The sequence below is a fragment of the Bufo gargarizans genome, chromosome 8 (assembly GCF_014858855.1).
Source record: "Bufo gargarizans isolate SCDJY-AF-19 chromosome 8, ASM1485885v1, whole genome shotgun sequence".
Classification (NCBI taxonomy): domain Eukaryota; kingdom Metazoa; phylum Chordata; class Amphibia; order Anura; family Bufonidae; genus Bufo; species Bufo gargarizans.
Window position 1 is genome coordinate 102,323,625 of NC_058087.1, and position 25,640 is coordinate 102,349,264.

A 25,640-nucleotide genomic window follows, 5' to 3' on the forward strand; every position below is an offset into this window, starting at 1 on the left:
TAAGTTGTATGACCGAGCAATAAACCGTGAAAGTAGTGTAGTGCAGAATTGTAAAAAGTGGTCTGGTCATTAAGGGTGTTTAAGCTAGGGGAGTTGAGGTGGTTAATCATTTACTTACAGTCCCTGGCTGTCAGTAATGTGACCCTGCACGCTGCATGCTCAGTCCTTCAACAGATAGACGGACCATGCCTAGCAACCTTATTTTAAGCACAGGTAAAAGTAGGCAGTACAGGGAACAAAACTGTGGAATTAAGGGGTAATTGAATACACAGTGAAAAGTTGAAATCGGGCCACCAAGGTGATATTAATCACAATCCAATACTCTGAAAAAATAAATAAATAAATAATAATAACAATAACAATAACAATAACAATAATAATAATAATAATAATAATAATAATAATAATAATATGACAGTTATACTTTCATGGCCCCAGTTCCTAAAACCAACAAAATAGGACTCCGGTTCTATTCCATTATTCCTAGCTGAAGTTTTCCGGCAACCCGGCCTGCTTTAAACTATGTACATTTTTTTCAATGGTCAGCTAAGCAGCAGGCCTTCGCATATACAGGCGAAACTCGAAAAATTAGAATATCGTGCAAAGGTCTATTTATTTCAGTAATGCAAATTAAAAGGAATTGCATTATTGCAGCTTAAAATTATAATTTTGTGAAAAGGTTCAATATTCCAGGCTCAAAGTGTCACACTCTAGTCAGCTAATTAATCCATACCTCCTGAGCAAAGGGTACCTGAGATTGTGACTTTGGGGTTTTCATAAGCTGTAAGCCATAATCATCCAAATCATAACAAAAAAAAGGCTTAAAATATATCTCATATGTTAGTTTTACCTTTGCAAGTTGCATTACTAAAATAAATGAACTTTGCACGATATTTAAATTTTTCAAATTTCATCTGTAATGTTTTACATGCAGGCCCTCACCTAATTATACCTAATATGTAATTTGCGAGCATGCTGTTTTGCTTGGAAGTGGTAGCCGTAGCCGTTTCTCAGGGTCCCTCTCCGAAATCAAACCCTGATTCCCCATTACCCATGGTCACCATGGTTTGCGCTGAAAATAACATTGAAAGTTGATGGGGCAGACATCCGAATGAATAGTCGCCGTCACAGGGAAGTGCGATCAGGCCCAGGTTATCTAGAGTCAACAAAACAGAAGCAGGCCCTCGTCCGTAATGTTTTAGATGGTCAGATCAGCAGGTCCTTGCTCCAAATGTTTGAGGATCACCAGGAGGCCATCAATCATAATTTTTCAAGGCTGTGTATGATGCTCTCCTTTATGTGTAACAATGGGTGTTTTGGAGTGCCGATTCCCTGTAATTTTTGGAAGTCCTTTCACTTAGTTCATAGGCTTTATTAGTGTAGGAGTCCCACTACATGAACAATTGTACCACAATGTGAATGAAGCCCTCCTTTATGTGATGCAAGGAAGAGGCATTTAGATGCAACCCGTAATTTTTGGCAGCACTCACACTTTATATACAGTGAATATACAGGAAAGAATGTTTTCTAACAATTTTTCCTCTAAAATACATTTTATCTTCGGTTTTGTGCTTATTATTGTCAGTCTGTAAAAGTGGCGTACTACTCGGACAACATGGTTCCCAGCAGTGACCTGGGAGTCCAAGATGCATCCAGACATCCTCCTCATGCTGCTCCCGAACTATTTTGGTGGCGTTTCCATCAATTTCTGACCTTTTCCTGTGAAGCAGACACCCTCCCCTCTTCAGAGCAGGGGGTGCCTGGTTTAATGCTCTGGTTCTCCCATTGACTTCCATTATACCGAGCACCCGAGCATCCCGATGTGTTGGGCCCAAGCCCCTGAGCACTATGGTGCTTGATCAACACTAGCGGAAACATTTGCATACACTATACTGCCACATGTATGGACCCTTAACCTGTTCAGGACATAAGGCGTACAGGTACACCCTTATGTCCTGGTACTTAAGGACACAGGGCGTACCTGTACGAACTGTGTATTTCCGATCACCGCCGCGCAGTGGGTGGTGATCGGAAGCCGGTGCCTGCTGAAATCATTGAGCAGGCACTTCGGCTAAATTCCCCCCCATGTCGGCGATCACCGCAAACCGCAGGTCAATTCAGACCTGCGGTTTGCGGCAATTCAATGTTGCGGTGGTGGCGTGTGGCGGTGCCATCGGGTCCCCATGCGGCTGTGGGGGGGACCCGATGGCATGGAAGGCAGCGCGATGTCTAAGGAAGGCATCGCGCTGCCTTCCGGTGACGAGCCTGTGAGATCCAGCCCCCTGGATCTCACAGCCCCTGGAAGCTGTATGAGTAATACACAGTATTACTCATACAGCCAATGCATTCCAATACAGAAGTATTGGAATGCATTGCAAAGGATTAGACCCCCAAAAGTTCAAGTCCCAAAGTGGGACAAAAAAAATAAAGTGAAAAGAAAGTTAAAAAAAATAAAGTTTTCCCCCCAAAAAATTAAAAGTTTCAAGTAAAAATCAAAAACATAATTTTCCCCAAATAAAGTAAAAAAATAAAATAAATTGGTAAAAAAATCGGGGGGGGGGGGGGGGGGGAGTGGGAGTATACATATTAGGTTTTGCCGCGTTCGTATCGACAGGCTCTATAAACATATCACATGACTTAACCCCGTAAAAAATAAAAAATTAAAACTGTGCTAAAGAAATCTTTTTTGTCACCTTACATCACAAAAAGTACAACAGCAAGCGATCAAAAAGGAGTTTGCCCACCAAAATAGTGCCAATCTAACCGTCACCTCATCCCGCAAAAAATGAGCCCCTACCTGGGACAATCGCCCAAAAAATAAAATAAAAAACTACGGTTCAGAATATGAAGACACTAAAACATAAATTTTTTTGTTTCAAAAATGATATTATTGTGTAAAACTTACAAAAAAAAAAAAAAAGTATACATATTAAGTATCGCCGCGTCCGTATCGACCGGCTCTATAAATATATCACATGACCTAACCCCTCAAATGAATACCGTAAAAAATTTAAAATAAAAACTGTGCTAAATAAACCATTTTTTGTCACCTTACATCACAAAAAGTGTAATAGCAAGCGATCAAGAAGTCACACACACCCCAAAATAGTGCCAATAAAACAGTCATCTCATCCCGCAAAAATCATACCCTACCGAAGGTAATTGCCCAAAAACTGAAAAAAATTATGTCTCTCAGACTATGGAAACACTAAGGCCCCATGCACACGGCCGTTGTTCACGGCCGTGTGCGGGCCGTGGAACCGCGGCCTGGATCCCTCCTGTGAGCTGGAGCGCACGGCGTCACTGGTTGCTATGACACCGTGCGCTCCTGCTGCCGGCATAGTACAGTAATACACTGGTATAGATCATACCAGTGTAGTACTGTATTGCGGCGGCAGCAGGGAGCGCACGGCGTCATAGCAACCAGTGACGCCGTGCGCTCCTGCTCAGAGGAGGGATCCAGGCCGCGGTTCCACGGCCCGCACACGGCCGTGAACAACGGCCGTGTGCATGGGGCCTAAAACATGATTTTTTTTTTTGCTTCAAAAAAGAAATCATTGTATAAAACTTACATAAATAAAAAAAGAAAAAAAAAAAAAAAAGTATACATATTAGGTATTGCCGCGTCCGTGACAAGCTGGTCTATAAAAATACCACATGATCTAACCTGTCAGATGAATTTTGTAAATAACAAATAGAAAAACGGTGCCAAAACAGCTATTTCTTGTTATCTTGCCTCATAAAAAGTGTAATATAGAGCAACCAAAAATCATTATACCCTAAACTAGTACCAAAAAACTTCCACCCTATCCCGTAGTTTCTAAAATGGGGTCACTTTTTTGGGGTTTATACTCTAGGGGTGCATCAGGTGGGCTTCAAGGGCGTAAAAAAAAAAAAAAAAGTCAAAATCTGCCTTCCAAAAACCGTATGGCTTTCTTTTCCTTCTGCGCCCTGCCGTGTGCCCATACAGCAGTTTACGACCACATATGGGGTGTTTCTGTAAACTATAAATATTGAGTCTGGTTTGGCTGTTAACCCTTGCTTTGTTACTGAAAAAAAATTATTAAAATGGAAAATCTGCCAAAAAAGTGAAATTTTGAAATTATATCTCAATTTTCCATTAATTCTTGTGGAACACCTAAAGGGTTAAAGTTTGTAAAATCAGTTTTGAATACCTTGAGGGGTGTATTTTCGAGAATGGGGTCATTTTTGGGTGGTTTCTATTATATAAGCCTCACAAAGTGACTTCAGACCTGAACTGGTCCCTAAAAATTGGGTTTTTAAAAATTTCTGAAAATTTTCAAGATTTGCTTCCAAACTTCTAAGCCTTGTAACATCCCCAAAATATAAAATATCATTCCCAAAATGATGCAAACATGAAGTAGACATATGCGGAATGTAAAGTAATAACTATGTTTGGAGGTATTACTATGTATTATAGAAGTAGAGAAATTGAAACTTGGAAATGACCATTTATTTTTTCAAATTTTTGGCAAAATTTGTATTTTTTTATAAATAAAATTTTTTTTTTTTTACTTCATTTTACCACTGTCATGAAGTACAATATGTGACGAAAAAACAAACTCAGAACGGCCTGGATAAGTCAAAGCATTTTAAAGTTATCAGCACTTAAAGTGACACTGGTCAGATTTGCAAAAAATGGCCTGGTCCTTAAGGTGAAATAAGGCTGTGTCCCTAAGGGGTTAAAGGGCAGTGCTCCAGAAAAAAAATATATCAAGGAGTCACTGTCTCCTAATCTGAAAAATTTTGGAGCTAAAATTTGTTAGTCGCCAAATTTTTATTGTAAGGGTCACAAGCTGGGTTTTCATTAGCCTCTTGGCTATTTGTTTTTCTATTCATAAACCTCCACATTGAGCTCCAAGCAGCAGATAGTCTGCGGGGCATGGTGGCACTTCTGGTGTGACATTACCTGGGAACATGGTCTTTGCTCAGCAGAGGTTCCGTTCCCGTCATGCTGTCCCTGGCACTTCATGAGCAGTTGGCAGTGGCATGTGCTCCCCTGCTCCATAAATTGCAGTTAAATTATTAAATTATTGTGTGTATTCATATGCATTAGACATTTTTTAGGGAGAAAAACTGCCTGTACAGGCGTCTGATGCTTGTACAGTCGTTATTGCGACCTCTCCTGCTCACCATGTCTGCGATGCTGCATGCCCTAAACCTGCTGTTCTGTCGAGACCCCACCTGAAGCCTGGCAGGTAACAGCCATATTTTAACGAGGAGCGCCGTTGGACCTCTCCTGCACATCAGCCGTACTGTGCATACAAAAAGGATGGACTAAGTGCAAAAAAAAAAAAGAAAAAAAAAAAAAAAGAGGGGTGACAAGTGGTTGTCCCAAACGGCCCCTTGCAGACGAGCATTACTCCCGCAGTGTGTCCGCAACACAGCACCTGGCCTGACCTACCAGCACTGACGGGAATCACATAGCATTATATTGATTTATGATGCTATGTAACCCTTACAGTTCTGGAATGTATTGGATAACACGGACAACATTATGTCGGTGTTATCCAATACATTCCAGAACTGTAAGTTTTACATAGCAACATAAATCAATATAATGCTATGTGACCCCTAGCAGCTACGTTGCGGACTCGCTGCGGGGGGGGGGGGGGGGGGGGGAATGCTAGTCTGCAAGGGGCCTTTAGCTGTGACAAACATCACATGGCCAGAGATCACAGTGTAGCAATGCAGCATTGACACTTGTGAGAGGGGTCATTTTGGGACCTGCACATTGTCTTGACAGCCCCAATAATTCTCACAACTGTAGAGTTGCAATGCGACCCCATTCACTGTCACGATTTGAAACCCTGCACTACATTACGATGACTGGTCGTGCTGGCAACAGTGCATTCCTTTCTTTTTATTTAGCACACAGACAAAGTGCACTATACCAGACCCTGTCACAGAATTGCGTAAACCAGCTATGGAATCAGTTTCATCTGCTAGTGTGAGGAGACATAAAGCCCAGCATTACTCGGCATTCTGTGTGTGGCTGAGCGCACTGCAGCTGTCCACCATTGTTGCCCTCTCTTCTCCACCACTTACCCCTTACGTGGAGGGCACAGGGCACCCTCAGCACATTGCGCAGTGTACGCAGAAGGCTCACGTCCGTGCACCGCATGACTTAAAAGCTAGTCTACTTTAGCTGCCCCTTGTTTATGGAGCAGTCGGCAGTGAGCGCACTCCCCGTTTTCACAACTGAAAAGCAAGCTGCTGTGTTAAGCGCGGGAGAAAGGGGTGTGTGGGAGGAGCAGCCAATGGTACGGCAGCACGCCGATACCGACAAATCAGCAGCCTCCTCCCTAATAACAGAGCTCTGGTCTGTACGGAGCTCTGTTATTGGATTACTGTGTGTCTGCTGGATGCAAGACCTTTCTTCTGAAAGCGGCAGAGCAGCGGAGGGTCTAGGCGCAAATGTCTTGTCACCATTTTGCAATTCTAAGTCGCATTGGCGGCCATTTTGGTTGCCATCTGGAGCCCTGAAGGGATTGTCTCACTTTAGCACATGGCATTTATCACGTACAGAAACCTCGCCGTATTTTCCTTAGAATAGACAAACAATTTAGAAGTCTAATTTGGGGGGGAATGCTAGAATACTACTGGATACATTGCAGAGAGGAAAAGATGCAGGAGGGCTCTATCCCTAACCCATGGCTATATTATCCATCTTCACAGTTGCAGCAGCTGAGGGGGTGGGGAGGGACCCCGAGGGACGTTGCATCTGCCCAGCTGATAGCATATATCATAGGTCATGACTCACCGGTAGGTCTGTTGGAAAATACTGGTCTGTCTGATAAGATAGTGGTATACCCTACACTCAATCTGATATATAAAGTCTGGCAGAGGTGTCGAATATTGTTGTCTGTACAGGGCTTCTCCCAAGTCATTACTGTGTGGAAGAATCCACAGTTATCTGAAATATTTCGCATAGAAGGGTTTTCGCCTTGGGACCATAAGGGGCGTGAAATTCTTATATTAGCTGCAAAAAGATAGTCAGTTCATATCTTTTGAGCAACTTAGAAATGAGTTTGCTCTTCCTCACACAGCCTTTTATCAGTTTTTGCAGCTATGACACGCCTTTCAGGTTCAGGCAAAATCTATGTCACTTAAGTGTACAACTGTCCCATTGTTCCAACAAATCCTCACGAGTTATTCCTCGAGTGGATTAATTTCGTCCATGTTCTATTTTTACCTCTCAAAAAAGAATAAAAATCTGATTTAAAAGAATGTATGTATACATCACTGATCACTAAATTATGTATGGGGAGGACTCAGGATCTGAGTGTATTACACAGCTTTCACCCATTGGTTAGGATCAGAGGCAACACTGATCCCAGCCGTTTAACCCCCTTAAAATACTGCAGTCAGTAACAACCGCAGCATCATTTGTGTGATTTGGCAGGGAGTGCAGTTTGCGCTCTCTTTACAACAATCAGCAACCCTACAATGTAATCAAAGACAGTATATCGGTTGCTATGGCAGCCAGGGGACTTCTGAAGGTCTGACATGGTGCAAGAATGCCAGTAAAATTGCTATTTAAGTAAAAATGAAAAAATGTATACAATGGTACTGTCACGTCTGAAAAACGTAAATATCACATTCTTTTTTGCATGCAATGAACATCGTAAGAAAGAGAAAAAAAAAAAAAGTGTCATAATTGCTTCTTTTTGGTCACCTTGCGCCCCCCCAAAAAATGTAATAAAAAAAATTGATCAAAAAGTCAAAAGCACACAAAAATTATATCAGATTTGGTACTGCCATACCCACCAAATAAAGTTAACATGACATTTTTATCGTGCAGTAAATATAGTAAAAATGAAAAACCCCAAAAGATGTGGAATTCAGTTTTTTCCTCATTTGCATCCTAGAAGTAATTTACAGTTTTTCAATAAAAGTCAATCAAAAGTACAAATCATCCTGCAAAAATAGGGTCCTCACATGTCGATGGAATAAAAAGGTTATGACTAGAGTTGAGCGAACACCTGGATGTTCGGGTTCGAGAAGTTCGGCCGAACTTCCTGGAAACGTTCGGGTTCGGGATCCGAACCCGATCCGAACTTCGTCCCGAACCCGAACCCCATTGAAGTCAATGGGGACCCGAACTTTTCGGCACTAAAAAGGCTGTAAAACAGCCCAGGAAAGGGCTAGAGGGCTGCAAAAGGCAGCAACATGTAGGTAAATCCCATGCAAACAAATGTGGATAGGGAAATGAATTAAAATAAAAATAAAATAAATAAAAATTAACCAATATCAATTGGAGAGAGGTCCCATAGCAGAGAATCAGGCTTCACGTCAGCCACCAGTACAACAGTCCATTGGCATATATTTAGGCCCAGCACCCAGGCAGAGGAGAGAGGTCCCGTAACAGAGGATCTGTCTTCATGTCAGCAGAGAATCAGTCTGCATGTCTGAACCTGCCTGAACCTGTGACGGCTCCAAAAATCCACCTGGAGGTTTTCTTGTCCCTTTAGGTGTAGGGCCGAGAGATGAGCAATGTTGTCTTCCATCCCTTGGAACAACAACACTGCTTCCCTCATGAGAGAGACTGATCTTGTCCCCCACTGACGATTTAAATAAGCCACTGTAGCACGATTTTCAGACATTATTCTGACATGCCTTTGATGAATAAAGGGTAATACTGTCTTTAGAGCCAATCTTACTGCCTGCAACTCCTTCCTGTTTGATGAGAAAGCATTCTGCATTGGAGACCAGTGACCCTGAATGACTTCTTCCAAGAACTGGCCTCCCCATTCACAAGGGCTGGCATTAGTATTAGCACAGGGTCTGTAACACCAAGGAATTCCCTGGCTTAGGTTCGTATAATCTTCCCACCAGGACAGGGATATTAGTGTCTTTTTGGAAATCATCTTCGAGTTCAAAGATCCACCAGTTCTCTTTAGCGATATAAGGATCTCTCTTTGAAGCTGTCGAGTATGGAAATATGCCCACTGTACAGCCGGGATACAGGAAGTCAGTGACCCTAGAATAGACATTGCCTTCCAAACTGTCAACTTTGGGTCTGATCAAATACACTTTATGTTTGCCTGAATATTAAAAATCTTTTCTTGAGTCAGAAAGATTTTTTTGAGCTACAGAGTCCAGGAGCAGACCCAGCAATAATTAACGCATCTCTGGGGTAACATTCCGGATTTTTGATCCAACCTAAGCTCTCCAAGATGTTCCTCGCTTCTTGTACCGCTGTCACACAACTCTGAGATCCCGCTATGATTAGAAAATCATCAAGGTAGGGTAGAAATGTAATATCCCGTTTTCTGTTAAACTAAGCTACATCTGCCACCACTTTTCGTAAAGATTGGTGCCATGTAGAGGCTGAATGGAAGAGCCTGAGGAAGAGCCACCGCTACCCTGAAGAATTGTTGATGAGCTGGATGAATGGGTATGTGATAAGCATCTTTTAAGTTTATGACTACCATAAAACATCTGGGAAACAGAAGATCAACTGCTGATTTTACCGTCTCCATCTTGAATTTCCTGAATAGTAGGAATTTGTTCAGTTGTTTTAAATTTATAATCGTGCAAAATGAATTGGCTTTTTTTTTTTTACTAAAAACAGGGTTTAAGTAGAATCCTTTCCCTTGTTCTGCCGCTGGAACTGGAACTAATACCAGTTTGTTTAACCATTTTTTTTTTACTTCTATCTCCATTGCTGGAGACCCTTTTGTGGAAACAAATTTTTGAGGTGGATTTTTTGACATTCCAGCTTTGGGTAAAAAAGCTTTTAAGAGAATTACTAATCTCCTGCCACCTTCTCCAAGGCGGGAAGGAAGTACTTCAACCTTAACCCCCACCGTGCTTCTGGCATCATTGCTTAGATTGTTTACCTGGCTGGGAGGAAGAACCCCTGAACATGAAACCTTTGCTTCTTGTAACTCTAGATATGGGATTCTGGTCTTTATCACAACTGCCTTCTACTCTAAAATCTAGGTGATGTACGAAAGGGGCATAGGAAGATTCTTGAGAAAACCCAGAAAAATCTCTTTTTTCCCTTACGCCCCTGACAGCACCCTTGAAACCGCCTCCATCCAGGACAGGAACTTTCGTGGCGACCTCTTGAGGAGGAGCACGACTCCTAGAACATCAGTTCCTGATTACAGGCATCGGGGAGGGCCGAAATCCCACGCGAGAAACGGAAGTACGTAATACGACTTCCGGTATTTGGAACGCACGCAGGGTGCGTTCCGGAAGTAGGAAATAAATCTCCTATTAATAGGCCGCACGGAGCACCAGCAGGGAACCGACCAAGGTATTTACTTGTCCATGAAGCGCGTGGTTAGAAGCAGACCAGCCAGCCAACAGAGGGCGCGGATTTCTCCTCTGGGAAAACGCTCTATCCTGGATGTCTACTATGGAGGATGCGAGCAGTCAGCGTGCTGAACTGCAGGAGGGTCATGAAGACAGACCGGTACTCCTGGTGGGGTAAGGGGGATCGTTTCCCAGTCTCCATTATGTTAAAAGGGTTTCTTTTTCTCTTGTCTCTGTTTTAGACAATAAAAGAGGGGCCTAGAAAGGCTATCTCAAAGACCAGAGGGAAAGAATGCGCTATGTGTTAACATTTTTTTTTTTATGTCAGCATTGTGTCGACAAAGTGGTGGAAGAGCAGTCCCCATCCCTACTTCAAAGAATTAGGGATATTTAAAAAGAGCTTCCCTTCCACAACATCGGGCAAACGAGCCATACCTACCAAGGTGTCAGATTCAGATTCTTCAGAAGAAAGTGAACTAGGAGAAATCTTAGCTAGTTCGGACTTGTCGGCGGATGAGGAAACCACAGGCAGGCCACTCTTTTCTCCTGATGATACAGATTCTTTACTAAAAGCAATCCGTGCTACTAAAGTAGATGAATCCAGAGATCATTATAAGGAAAGGTTTGTCTGGAGTTTGTCTCTTGTCCACCGGAAAGATTCAAAGTCACAAACATCTTAAAAGATTCAGAAAAAAACCTAGCTTTACGACAGGAGATTTTTCTCTAAAAGAGAAACTATGTCCTGGTTCCAGTCCCAGATTCAGAAAAAGGGAACGGTTTCTATTCATCCCCCTTTCTGGTTCCCCAGAACAATTATAAATTTAAAAGATCTAAATCAGTTTCTCTCATATTTAGACGATATTCTAGTAGTAGCGGAGTCAAAGAACCTTCTGGACGTACATCTCAAAGAGGTAATGCGGATCCTAGAAAAGCTCGGCTGGCAGATAAACTGGGGAAAATCGCATCTAATAGCTTCCCAAAAATGTGTCTTTCTAGGAATGATCCTGGACTCGGAAAAATCATGTTGTATCCTTCCCCAGAACAAGGTAGAGAAACTGATCCCGCATAGTAGCAAAAAAAAAAAAAAAACTTATTAGGCAGGCAATGGTGGCGTTGGGCAGAATGACTTCCACGATACCAGCAGTCAATTGGAGCCATTTTTTTACTCCAGACCCCTCCAATGGCAAATCCTGAAAGATTGTCAGGGAGCCCTTTTCCCATTAGATGCACCACTCCCACTCACACCTCATGTAATTCAATCCTTACACTGGTGGCTCAAACCTTTAAATCTGTCCCTTGGAATACGCACGATTCAGTAGCCATCACCACAGATGCAAGTCCATTCGGCTGGGGGGCCTATTGTCAGGGAAACTTACGGCTAGGGGTATGGGAAAAAAAAAAAAGCAGAGTCAAGACTCTCAAAACATAAGAGAACTAAGCAGTTCTTCTTGCCTTAAAATAATTCCTTCCATTACGTCAGGGGAAAGCTCTAAAGATTTTTTTGGACAACGCCACAGTCGTATGCTATCTGAACCGACAAGGAGGAACCAGATCAGAGAATCTTATGTCTTTGGCCGCAGACATTTTTTCCCTTTTAATACCATGCGTTCCGTTTATCAGGGCGGTACATCTAAAAAGGAACGGAAAACAAGGTCCAGGGAGAATGGTGTCTGAATCAGAAAATCTTTGCTCAAATAACTCTCCTCTGGGGTCGTCCGCAACTAGATCTGTTTGCAACCAGGGAGAACAGACAATGCCAACTTTTCTTTTCCCTAAGGTGAAAAGACTCACCAACGGGGATAGAGGCCTTCTCCCTCCATTAGCCAGATGAGCTACTCTACGCCTTTTCCCCGCTAAGACTCCTCCCAAGATTCCTACAAAAACTAAGATAAGAACGGACGACAGTGATCCCGATTGCTCCATTTTAGCCTTGAAGAACCTGGTTGAGGAAACTCTCCCTAGCAAACCCTTGAATTCTCCCGGAGAGGCAAAATCTATTTTTTCAAGGCCCTGTCTTTTACCCGAATGTAAAACAATCACATCTAACAACATGGCTCTTGAGGGGGAAATCCTAGAGCACAGAGGCCTCTCCAAGAAAGTGGTATATACCTTACTATCCTGCAGGAAGGAGGTTACCTCCTCCATTTACCTTAGGATTTGGAAGACCTTCCTAAACTTTTCAAAGGATCCGGTAAATCCCTTAAATCCTCCTCCTATGTCTAAGATCTTGGATTCTTTTCAAGACCGGTTGGTAAAAAATCTAAGGCCTAGCACTTAAGGTACAAGTATCTGCCCTAAGTGCCTTTTTTGACTTTCTGATTGCAAACCAAGGAGATTCTTTAAAGCAGTAGAGTTAGACTATTAGTCAGACTCTCGGTTTTCCCCTGGGACCTCAACCTAGTCCTCACCAGCTTGATGGAACCTTACTTCGAACCCTTACAGGACTAAAATCTATAAAACTCCTTTCCTTCAAAACTGCTTTCCTGGTGGCGATCACCTCAGCCAGACGGGTGTGGGAAATTTCAGCCTTTTCAACACCCTCGTCTTATACTAACATCTTGGATGACAGAGTACTTATTAAACCAGACACTTTTTTTCTTGCAAAAGTAGTATCCATGTTCCATAGAACACAGGACATTTTCCTTCTCTCTCTCTGTGTGTCAAAATCCAAACAATGAAAAAGAAGAAACTCCATTGCTTACATGTGACAAGATGTCTATTCCATTACTTAAAGGTTACAAGTCAATGGAGAAAAACCTCTAAGCTATTTATTCCATTCAGAGGAAAAAACAGGGGTCTCTCAGCCTCTCGTAAATTACTATCCAGATGGACTGTAGGCACCATTACGTTGGCCTATTCTTCAGCCGGAAAATCTCCTCCAGCAGGATTCCCAGATCAGTTTCTACTTCATGGGCGGAATGGGCTGATGCCTCCCTAGAACAGATTTGTAGAACAGCCACATGGCAGTCGCTGTGTACCATTTTTCGTCATTACAGATTAGACCCCCCCAAAAAAATGGTTACTATTCTAGTCATCTTTCAAGGGTGCTGTCATGGGCGTAAGGGAAATTTAAGATTACACTCACGGGTAATCACTTTTCCATAAGCCCATGACAGCACCCAGGGTTTATTCCCACCCTATTTACAAAAAATATATAATTCTATATACATATACACACTCGCCTAAAGAATTATTAGAAACACCATACTAATACCCCCTGGACCCCCTTTTGCCTTCAGAACTGCCTTAATTCTACGTGGCATTGATTCAACAAGGTGCTGATAGCATTCTTTAGAAATGTTGGCCCATATCGATAGGATAGCATCTTGCAGTTGATGGAGATGTGAGGGATGCACATCGAGGGCACGAAGCTCCCGTTCCACAACATCACAAAGATGCTCTATTGGGTTGAGATCTGGTTACTGTGGGGGCCATTTTAGTACAGTGAACTCATTGTCATGTTCAAGAAACCCATTTGAAATGATTTGAGCATTGTGACATGGTGCATTATCCTGCTGGAAGTAGCCATCAGAGGATGGGTACATGGTGGTCATGAAGGAATGGACATGGTTAGAAACAATGCTCAGGTAGCCTGTGGCATTTAAACGATGGCCAATTGGCACTAAGGGGCCTAAAGTGTGTCCAGAAAACAACCCCCACACCAGTACACCACCACCACCACCAGCCTGCATTGTGGTACCAAGGCATGATGGATACATGTTCTCATTATGTTTATGCCAAATTCGGACTCTACCATTTGAATGTCTCAACAGAAATCGAGACTCATCAGACCAGGCGACATTTTTCCAGTCTTCAACATTCCAATTTTGGTGAGCTCGTGCTACAATCTTTTTCCTATTTGTAGTGGAAATGAGTGGTACCCGGTGGGGTCTTCTGCTGTTGTAGCCCACCTTTCTTTCCCATTCTGACATTCAGTTTGGAGTTCGGGAGATTGTCTTGACCAGGACCACAACCCTACATGCATTGAAGCAACTGCCATGTCATTGGTTGACTAGATAATCGCATTAATGAGAACTAGAACAGGTGTTCCTAATAATTCTTTAGGCGAGCGTATATAATATAAAAGTGTGTTTTAGGACAAGTTCTCGCGGTTAACTGGTGGTCTAGGAGCCGTGCTCCTCCTCAAGAGCTCTCCACGAAAAGTTCCCGTTTCCTGTCCTGGATGGAGGCGGTCTCAAGGGAGCTTAAATTTCTATCCGCTGCCTTCTCCAAGAGAGAGTCTAGTTCTGACCCAAATAGAAACTGACCCCAAAAAAAAGGATACTACACAATCTTTGTTTAGAGGACAAGTTCCCCCATTAGAATTCTTCAAACAAATAGCTCGGCGTGCAGAATTGGAGAGGGAAGAAGCCTTAGCGGCCAGCTTAACCGCACCTACAGAAGCATCGGCGATGAAACCGACCGCCTTCTGGACGGTGGGCAAGGATCTGTTCTCTTGGACATTTCTCTTTAATTTGATATTCTAGTCTCTCTAACCAAACGGCCATGGACAAAGCTGTAACCGTGGCAGCAATATTAGGTCTGAAAGTGGAAGCTGCAGCCACCCCCCCAAGTGTTTCTAAGGCAAGCATCAATTGTTTTATCCAAAGGATCCCGTAGGAATCACATATCCTCAAAAGGCAAGGAAGACATTCTAGAAAGATGATAATTACTCTTAGGCTACTTTCATACTAGCGCTTGATCGGATCCGTTCTGAACGGATCCGATCATATTAATGCAGACGGAGGCTCCGTTCAGTACGGATCCGTCTGCATTAATAACTTTGAACAATTTCTAAGTGCGAAAGTAGCCTGAGCGGATCCGTTCAGACTTTCAATGTAAAGTCAATGGGGGACGGATCCGCTTGAAGATTGAGCCATATGGTGTCATCTTCAAGCGGATCCGTTCCCATTGACTTACATTGTAAGTCTGGACGGATCCGCACGCCTCCGTACGGCCAGGCGGACAGCTGAACGCTGCAAGCAGCGTTCAGGTGTCCGCCTGGCCGTGCGGAGGCGAGCGGAGCGGAGGCTGAACGCCGCCAGACTGATGCAGTCTGAGCGGATCCGCATCCATTCAGACTGCATCAGGGCTGGACGGAAGCGTTCTGCTCCGCTCGTGAGCTCCTTCAAACGGAGCTCACGAGCAGACAGCAGAACGCTCGTGTGAAAGTAGCCTTACCGGTAATTAGATTTTCCGTATAGCCTCCACAACGGCACGTCAGCATGAGGGTACCCCGCCCCCAGGGACAGGAAACGACGTAGAAAGCAGAAGTTTAAATGCCTCCTCCCCATTACCTTCTCCAGTAAGTACCAAAGGAACCAGGATGATGCTGAAGAAGTAACCTTTTATTTGTAGGGAGATCTAAATCAAAATAAAAGCGTGCAGAAAGTGACGCACAGGAATGGTGCAAACAGTGGAGGAGGTGCTCTCAGTAAAAAAGGAATCACCCTTCCTTTTAAAAGTGAATAGTAAATGAATAAAATACTGGGCACTCTCCAAAATATATGTACCTCACAGTTTATTGAAAATTAAAAGCTAACAATACATAAAACATACATGATCTTAGAATAGTTAATAAAACATACAGATAAAAATATATAAATAAGTTAATAAAAATATCGAGAGCCCTGGGTATTAGTATGATCCAATCTATGGGGATGATAATACTAGAGAAAATTGTCTATTCCACTTTGGTGGTTATATTCTGTGCAGTCTTTGCAGGAAAAATAAAATCCACAATGTTATTATCCTTCGAGTAGGAGACAGAGAAGCAGCTGGTGAAATAGCAGTGAATGATACGTGCGGCGTCCCGCTGTTACTCACTATTAGGTGCTATACAAGATTCTGCTGCTGTGCCAAAGCCTTTTAGGATCGGTATTTCCTTCGGTCCTTTCCCCACACTGTCCTTTAACACGCCGCTCTATAGATGTAGGTTCCGGCGCTTGTTACAATCATCGGCTCCTTTTTCAGCGCTGGACGAGCGTCATACGTCCCTCTGGTAAATCAGTGTCAGATGCGCCTTGGATCTCCGATTGTGACAGGGTTAACTTGGGGTGTCCGTGGTCTTTAGGCTGGCAAGTTCAATGTCCATAGGGGGGTTTTCTTTACACCAAACGCGTTTCGGGGTCCTTTATCACCCCTTCCTCACTGAGGAAGGGGTGATAAAGGACCCCGAAACGCGTTTGGTATAAAGAAAACCCCCCTATGGACATTGAACTTGCCAGCCTAAAGACCACGGACACCCCAAGTTAACCCTGTCACAATCGGAGATCCAAGGCGCATCTGACACTGATTTACCAGAGGGACGTATGACGCTCGTCCAGCGCTGAAAAAGGAGCCGATGATTGTAACAAGCGCCGGAACCTACATCTATAGAGCGGCGTGTTAAAGGACAGTGTGGGGAAAGGACCGAAGGAAATACCGATCCTAAAAGGCTTTGGCACAGCAGCAGAATCTTGTATAGCACCTAATAGTGAGTAACAGCGGGACGCCGCACGTATCATTCACTGCTATTTCACCAGCTGCTTCTCTGTCTCCTACTCGAAGGATAATAACATTGTGGATTTTATTTTTCCTGCAAAGACTGCACAGAATATAACCACCAAAGTGGAATAGACAATTTTCTCTAGTATTATCATCCCCATAGATTGGATCATACTAATACCCAGGGCTCTCGATATTTTTATTAACTTATTTATATATTTTTATCTGTATGTTTTATTAACTATTCTAAGATCATGTATGTTTTATGTATTGTTAGCTTTTAATTTTCAATAAACTGTGAGGTACATATATTTTGGAGAGTGCCCAGTATTTTATTCATTTGAGATATAAATCAAGTTCTAAATAGACAAAAGAATGTAAGAAATTAATGGGTGGGGAAAAAAAAAAACAGTGCTGTTGTGGAGTCTATACGGAAAATCCAATTACCGGTAAGAGTAATCATCATCTTTTCCGTACGCCTCCCACAACGGTACTTCAGCAGGAGGAATAACAAAGGAATCCATTGGGGGGGGACGGCCGCTGACAGGACTTTACGTCTGAACGACAAATCCGAATTGGACTGAACGTCCAACCTATAGTGGTTAAAAAAGGTGGAAGGATTTGCCCATGTAGCGGCCTGGCAGATCTGTGACAAGGAGGCGGAGGCATATTCTGCCCAGGAGGTGGAGATTGCTCTGGTTGAATGGGCTTTTAGACCCTCTGGAGGAGCAAGACCCTTAATTGTATAGGCCAGTGATGGCGAACCTATGGCACGGGTGCCAGAGGCGGCACTCAGAGCCCTCTCTGTGGGCACCCGCGCCTTGGGAAAAGTCTATGGCGTACCAATATGCTTTAGACTTTTCCTGCCATTCATCAGCACAGGACGCACTATGAACAGCACAGGCAGCGCACTGAATGTAGGATATTAAGCTATTATAGCGAAATGATAAAGTACATGGAAGATATACTGTATTGGTATTCAGGTAAATTGCCGTGTTGGCACTTTGCGATAAATAAGTGGGTATTTGGTTGCAGGTTGGGCACTCTGTTTCTAAAAGGTTCACCATCACTGGTATAGGCCATTGCAATGGTCATTCTTATCCAGCGGGCTATAGCAATTTTTGATGCTGCCTGCCCCCTATTTTGGCCTGTATACTGGACCAGAAGACGGTCGGATTTTTGCAGTCATTTTGTGGCTTCCAGATAGCCAAGAATACATCTACGTACATCCAGATGGTGGAAACATCTTTCTTTTGAAGACTTAGCCCCTGCGCAGAAGGTGGGTAAGGAAATCTCCTGTTGGCAGTGGAATTTAGAGAAAACCTTTGGTAAGAAGGAGGGTTCATGTCTCAATATAATCCTATCGTCAAGGATGGTTAGATATGGAGGTCTGCATAAAACGCATTGCACCCCGTGTGGAAAAAACTGAATGCAATCGCAGACAAAACTGACTTAACTTGCTTGCAAAATGGGGAACGTTTCACTAAATGCATCCTGAGCCAATCGGTATCATTCGTGTGAAAGGGGCCTTAAGTTACAGGCACAGTTGGCATCTGTGCTTCGGTAGACAAAAGGACTGGTTCAATGTTCTGAGCTAAGGTGAGGGCACTGCTGTGTCCGTGGATTACAGATGATATACGGAAGGAAAAACAGACACCAAACATGGATGCGAAAATGACACGGAAATGACATGTCTTTCATCTGCTGCCTTAAGTTTCCTTGGTCAACCACTGTTTCTATGGTCAATGTCTGTTTCTTTGTGCCTGACAAAGGCAGATATTTATCCATTATGCAATATCATCAGGGAGAAGTCTGGTTTAGGGTACTTTCACATTAGCGTTTTTTTTTTTCGAGCATAGAGTTCCGTCACAGGGGCTCTATACTGGAAAATAACTGATCAGGCATATGCCCATGCATTCTGAATGGAGAGTGATCCATTCAGGATGTCTTCAGTTCAGTCATTTTGATTGATCAGGCAAAAGATAAAACCGTAGAATACTACGGTTTTATCTCCGGCGAAAAAAACTGAAGACTTGCTGGAATGCCGGATCCAGAATTTCTCCCCATAGGAATGTATTAGTGGCGGATGCGCAGACCGGCAAAAATGTGAAAAAAGATACAAGATGGATCCGTCTGTCCGCATGACAAGCGGAGAGACGGATCTGTTCTTGCAATGCATTTCTGAGACGGATCCGTATCTGAATGAGGTCTCACAAATGCTTTCAGTCACATGCAGATCGGCGGATCCGGCGGGCAGTTCCGACGACAGAACTGCCCGCCAGATCACACTGCCGCACGTGTGAAAATAGCTTTATTTTGCAGCAGGACAACGACCCCAAACATACAGCCAGTGTCAATAACTACCAGCATAAAGAACAAGGAGTCCTGAAAGATCATATGACCCACACAGAGCCCTGATCTCATCATCATAGAATCTGTCTGGGATTACATGAAGAGACAGAAGGATTTCAGCAAGCCTATATCCACTAAATATGTCTGTCATGTACTTGCCCGTCTGCCCCCATGATGGTAGCTCCATTGTTGCCGCTCTGTTGCTATGGCAACCAGCCCCCTCGCCTAATCAGGGAGCAAGGAGACAGTACCAGTCAGGCTCGGCATCTGTGTTACATGCTTCCTACCGTTCGTCACAATCTCGGGCTAGTTCTCCAAGATGTTTGGAACAACATTTTTTTCCAACTGCTGTGTGCATGTGTACCTACATATGTAGTTTTGAAGACAAATATTTATTTGATTTACATTTCTCTTTGTTCATTGACTTTGCGTTTTGTTAATTGTTGAAAAACTATTAGGCTAGGTCTACACAACGACATTTGTTGCGCGACATTTTGTTGCACTAATGTCGCGCAACAATTTTTATAATGGCAGTCTATGGTGTCGCACTGCAACATGCGACATGCTGCGACTGCGACGCGACAGTCGCAGAAAAATCCATCTCGAATGGATTTTCTGCGACTGTCGCGTCGCAGTCGCAGCGTGTCGCATGTTGCAGTGCGACACCATAGACTGCCATTATAAAAATTGTTGCGCGACATTAGTGCAACAAAATGTCGCGGGACAAATGTCGTCTTGTAGACCTAGCCTTAACCCCTTAGTGACCACCCATACACCTTTTTATGGTAGGCAAAAAGAAGGAGGTAGGCGTGCTCAAACCCTGTTGCACCGAGCACGGACCATGCTGGGAACCACAGCGTAACTTGAGTAAAAGAAAAAGAGGAAAAGTCCAGCTCGATTAAATGTTACCTTTATTTTTCAGTGCGGATTAAAAGCCAGTTACACTGCAGTCAACATGTTTCGGATCAAAGACAATAGCGATCCTTCCTCATGAGGTGTCATGAGGAAGGATCGCTATTGTCTTTGATCCGAAACATGTTGACTGGCGTGTAACTGGCTTTTAATGAAAAATAAAGGTAACATTTAATCGAGCTGGACTTTTCCTCTTTTTCTATACGCCTTTTTATGGTGGCCACTAACGGGCCCTAGGCAGGGCCACCACCTTTTGACAGTGGTCCAGTCTAAGTGCAGTACAGGTCTCCCGTGCAGCAGAGAGCAGGGGCTTGGCTGTATAACCCCTTATATGCCACGGGCAATGACGCCTGCCGAGTGAACTCCCTCTGTATCCCATCAGCACCCCGCAAATTAGATTTATGATGTCGGTGCAGGCAAGCCAGGGCCTAATGTAAGCCTCAGGCCTGCCTCCAGTGTTTCCCACAACTTAGGACTTGTTCACACGACCGTTTCCCCTCCGTGGACCGCAAATTATGGTCTGCAATGCACGGACACAGGCCGTGAGGCTGCCTCATGTGGATCGCGACCCCATTCATTTGAATGGGGTCCGCGATCCATCCATTCCGCAAAAAGATAGAACTTGCTCTATCTTTTTGAGTTGCGGAGGCACAGAATGGAACCCACTGAAGCACTCGGGTCCGCATCCGTGAAGTGGAATGCACACGGCCAGTGCCAGTGTATTGCGGGCCACAATACGCCAACGTTCGTGTGAACAAGCCCTTACAGAAAACTGCTAGAAATGAGCCAGGGTTGATGGCCCCCACCCACAACTTTCCCTTTACAGAAAGTGGCGACGATCGTGTAGAAACGGCACTTGCTCCAAAATTTATGGTGTTTAAAAGGTCACAAACCACAGGCTTCTTTACACCAGTTTCTGGCATAGAGGGTGACAGTAGAGGACTCCCAAAATTGCTGTGTTTAAAGCAGACTCAATCAAAACTGACTTGAAATATTACCACTATGATAAATCCTCTCCACGGTCTTTTTGTAGAAACTCTGTGGCCAGATGTTAGCTGTAAATCAGGAAATCATGATACACTTCAGAGTAGATGTATCAAGACCTTTGTAGGCTATGAAGGCCTTGCCACCGGACGACGAGGCTCACTCCTTGCACTAAATCTACACCGGCTCTTATCCGGCCAGAAAACTGGCTTCAGTTATGGTAAATGTGCTGGGTCAGCTGCCCTCCTACGCTCTGCTCCTTTTTCGGAAAGTGGAGAGGGTGAAGTAAAAACAACTACATTTAAGTCACAAACTGCCAGTTTCTGGCATAAAGGGCATTATAAATGACCCCCAGTGTGGTTTTGTGGTGGTTTTCTGCATTTGACAGAAATGGAGACTTCTAATTGACCCTCTTCACGTATGAATTAGGTCTGCCATTATTTGGCCTTATTTGCTGCTAAAACAGGTTTAAGGTATGTTCTCTGAAAGGAGCGGCTGCCTGAACCTGTACAGGTCGATGGGACCACCATCCTGTGACTTCAGGTTTAAGGTATGTTCTCTGAATGGGAGCGGCTGCCTGAACCTGTACAGGTCGATGGGACCACCATCCTGTGACTTCAGGTTTAAGGTATGTTCTCTGAATGGAGCGGCTGCCTGAACCTGTACAGGTCGATGGGACCACCATCCTGTGACTTCAGGTTTAAGGTATGTTCTCTGAATGGAGCGGCTGCCTGAACCTGTACAGGTCGATGGGACCACCATCCTGTGACTTCAGGTTTAAGGTATGTTCTCTGAATGGAGCGGCTGCCTGAACCTGTACAGGTCGATGGGACCACCATCCTGTGACTTCAGGTTTAAGGTATATTCTCTGAATGGAGCGGCTGCCTGAACCTGTACAGGTCGATGGGACCACCATCCTGTGACTTCAGGTTTAAGGTATGTTCTCTGAATGGAGCGGCTGCCTGAACCTGTACAGGTCGATGGGACCACCATCCTGTGACTTCAGGTTTAAGGTATATTCTCTGAATGGAGCGGCTGCCTGAACCTGTACAGGTCGATGGGACCACCATCCTGTGACTAGTAGGAGTCCAGATGGTTGATACTTTTCCTCCACCCATAGCTTGTCACAGCCCCTTTCATGGGTAACGAACGTTTGGTTTCTTATAACATTTTTGCAGCCACTCTCAGACAACTCCTTTAGGGTCGGTAATGCCTGCTGCACGGACACGGGCATGATCTCAGTGCCAACATCCGCGGGTGATGTCAGTGTGAACCGGGACGACCCGGCGGTGACACTTGCCTGCTGGAGATGCTTTTACGTTTGCGGAAGTCCCAGCAGGGGTGGCGCATCAAATATTAGCCGGCAGTTACCTCGGTGCTCCACCGTGTTACGGTGCCCACACTCACCTTCACATGTGCCACCACCGCGCCCGTTGCTGGTTCATGCCCCCAACCCCTTGTACGATAAGGATGCGCCGGCGATGTGGACGACAGCGGCGGACAGGCCGGTCACACCTGCAGTCCTGCACGGTCCACTAGTGGTTGGACCTGTTTCCCGGCAGTAGTCACCACCCTGAAGACTTCCAGCCCAGCAGCAGGTGAACTGCCGCCCTTAGCCCCGCCCCTCCCTGCTCTTCTTCCTAGCAGTGTGCCGGGACCGCCCAGGCCCGAGATGTCCGTCAGAGCAAGGGAGAAGCCAGTGGCACCTGCGTTACCGCATACCTCCCAACTTCTTCAACTATCCGTTTTCCTGTATATCTATAGGCCAACATGTTTCTTTTACACAATAGGAAAATTATCTGAATGAAGACATTTCTAAAAATCCAAATCACATCAAATAATGAAATGATTATTGCATGGCATTGTACATATACATAAAATAAAAAAGGGTTAAAGAAGACAAGTTACAAACTGGCCCAGGGTTACTAACATACAAGGCGGTCGGGAATAACATAACTATACACCCAGTCCCAGCCAGTCCCCTAAATGGCCCCACATAGTAATTATTCCCCCTTTATGCCACCACACAGTAGTTATGCCCATATTGTGTCCCCTTCACAGATTATGCCCAGATATGTGCTTCCTCAAAGTATTTATTACAGGTATGTGCCCCACTCACAGTAGTTATGACCAGATATGTGCCCATCACAGTAGTTATACCCAGATATGTGCCCTCTCATAGTAGTTATGTCAGATATGTGCCCATCACAGTAGTTATACCCAGATATGTGCCCCCTCACAGTAGTTATGGCAGATAGGTGCCCCCTCACAGTAGTTATACCCAGGTATGAACCCCCTCACAGTAGTTATACCCAGATATGTGCCCCCTCACAGTAGTTATACCCAGATGTGCCCTCTCACAGTAGTTATGGCAGATATGTGCCCATCACAGTAGTTATGGCAGATAGGTGCCCCCTCCCAGTAGTTATTGCAGATATGTGCCCTCTCACAGTAGTTATGGCAGATATGTGCCCATCACAGTAGTTATACCCAGATATGTGCCCTCTCACAGTAGTTATTGCAGATATGTGCCCATCACAGTAGTTATACCCAGATATGTGCCCTCTCACAGTAGTTATTGCAGATATGTGCCCCCTCACAGTAGTTATGGCAGATAGGTGCCCCCTCACAGTAGTTATACCCAGATATGTGCCCTTTCACAGTAGTTATACCCAGATATGTGCCCTCTCACAGTTATGGCAGATATGTGCCCATCACAGTAGTTATACCGAGATATGTGCCCTCTCACAGTAGTTATTGCAGATATGTGCCCCCTCACAGTAGTTATGGCAGATAGGTGCCCCCTCACAGTAGTTATACCCAGGTATGAGCCCCCTCACAGTAGTTATACCCAGATATGTGCCCTCTCACAGTAGTTATACCCAGGTATGAGCCCCTCACAATAGTTATACCCAGATATGTGCCCTCTCACAGTAGTTATACCCAGGTATGAGCCCCCTCACAGTAGTTATACCCAGATATGTGCCCTCTCACAGTAGTTATTGCAGATATGTGCCCCCTCACAGTAGTTATGGCAGATATGTGCCCCCTCACAGTAGTTATACCCAGATATGTGCCCATCACGGTAGTTATACCCAGATATGTGCCCCCTCACAATAGTTATACCCAGATATGTGCCCATCACAGTAGTTATACCCAGATATGTGCCCTCTCACAGTAGTTATGGCAGATATATTTCCCCTCACAGTAGTTATGGCAGATATGTGCCCCCTCACAGTAGTTATGGCAGATATGTGCCCCCTCACAGTAGTTAGATTACAGCCAGGGGCGTACATAGAAATCATTGGGCCCCATAGCAAGAATCTGAATTGGGCCCCCCAACTCTGCCCATTACCCACCCTGACCCATCCCACCACCTGTCCTGGCTCCTCCCCTGCCACACCCCCATTGTATTACTACTGACCCAGAGAATGAAGGGCACGGGTCAGTTTTGCCACAAAAGGAACACTGTAGGAACAAATCCCATAAAACAGTAAAGGAATTTTAAAAAAAAATTCAATTCCACCTCATTAGGATTTTTTTGCCTGCTTCCCACTACATTGTATGCCATATTAAAGTACAACTTGTACCGCAAAAAATAAGCTGTCATATGGATATGTGAACGGAAAAATAAAAAAGTTATGGCTCAAGGAAGATAGGGAAGAAAAATGAAAATGTAAAACCTCTGGCATCTTAATGGTTAAAAGGGTTATCCAACCCCTATTATGCCCCCCAAAATGCAACAGTTCTTCACCCTTAGGGCTGTTTCACACGAGCGGATGCCGTGCGTTACATCCGCTGTGTGAATGACAGCCAAGACCCGATGCGGACAGCAGAAACACGGAGCAGTAACATGACTGATAATGCCCCGTGCCTCTCTGTGATCTCTTTACTACAGAATTACAGTGACAACTTTATCTTACTGTGATTTCGTAGTAAAGAGATCACAGAGAGGCACGGAGCATTATGAATCATGTTAATGCTCCGTGCCTCTGCAGTCCGCATCGGGTCTTGGCTGTCATTCACGCAGCGGATGTCACGCACGGCATTCACTCGTGTGAAACAGCCCTTATGGCCCCAGAATACGCCACATGCCCCCTCTCCTCACAGCAATGAGTTCCCACACTCATGGCATCTAAGAGTATTAAAAAGCTGAAGTGTGGGATTCCACTTCAGGCACGCTTTCCCCAAGCGAAGATCAGGGAAAGCACCCTGTTCTAAAAATAAGCCACAGCCTGTACTAGGCTTCCAGGCTCATTGTTAGGATATCCCAGTTTAGGCCACTAAATGGCAGCACTGAACGGTGACAGTGATTTCTATACAGACTAATGGAGCAATTTACATATGATGATTGTAAGTTGTGGTCCACTTGGGGTACCTAACAAAAAGTAAAAAAAAAAAAAAAAAAAAAAAAAGGGTTGAAAATATTTAAAAAAAAACATTTTTTTTTTTTTTATCACCCCCATTCCCCAAAATAAAAATAGCAGTATGGGCATCGCCACATGCGAAAACGCCCATACTATTCAAATATTTATAAAACTTAACGCATATGGTGAATGGTGTAACAGAATAATATTTTTTTTTTTTAAAGGCCCATTCGTGTTTTTTTTCATCACTTT

At 44.2% G+C, this 25,640-nt stretch overlaps 1 protein-coding gene across 1 annotated transcript in view; it reads right to left on the minus strand.

The window, feature by feature from the left end:
* Nucleotides 1-22,638, minus strand: part of MFSD6 (major facilitator superfamily domain containing 6) — a 286,969-nt gene extending 264,331 nt beyond the window's left edge. Inside the window, exon 1 of the mRNA XM_044303296.1 lies at nt 22,429-22,638. The gene's annotated coding sequence lies outside the window, so the exon portion shown is untranslated. The remainder of the gene's footprint in view (nt 1-22,428) is intronic.
* Between the last annotated feature and the right edge of the window lie 3,002 nt (nt 22,639-25,640).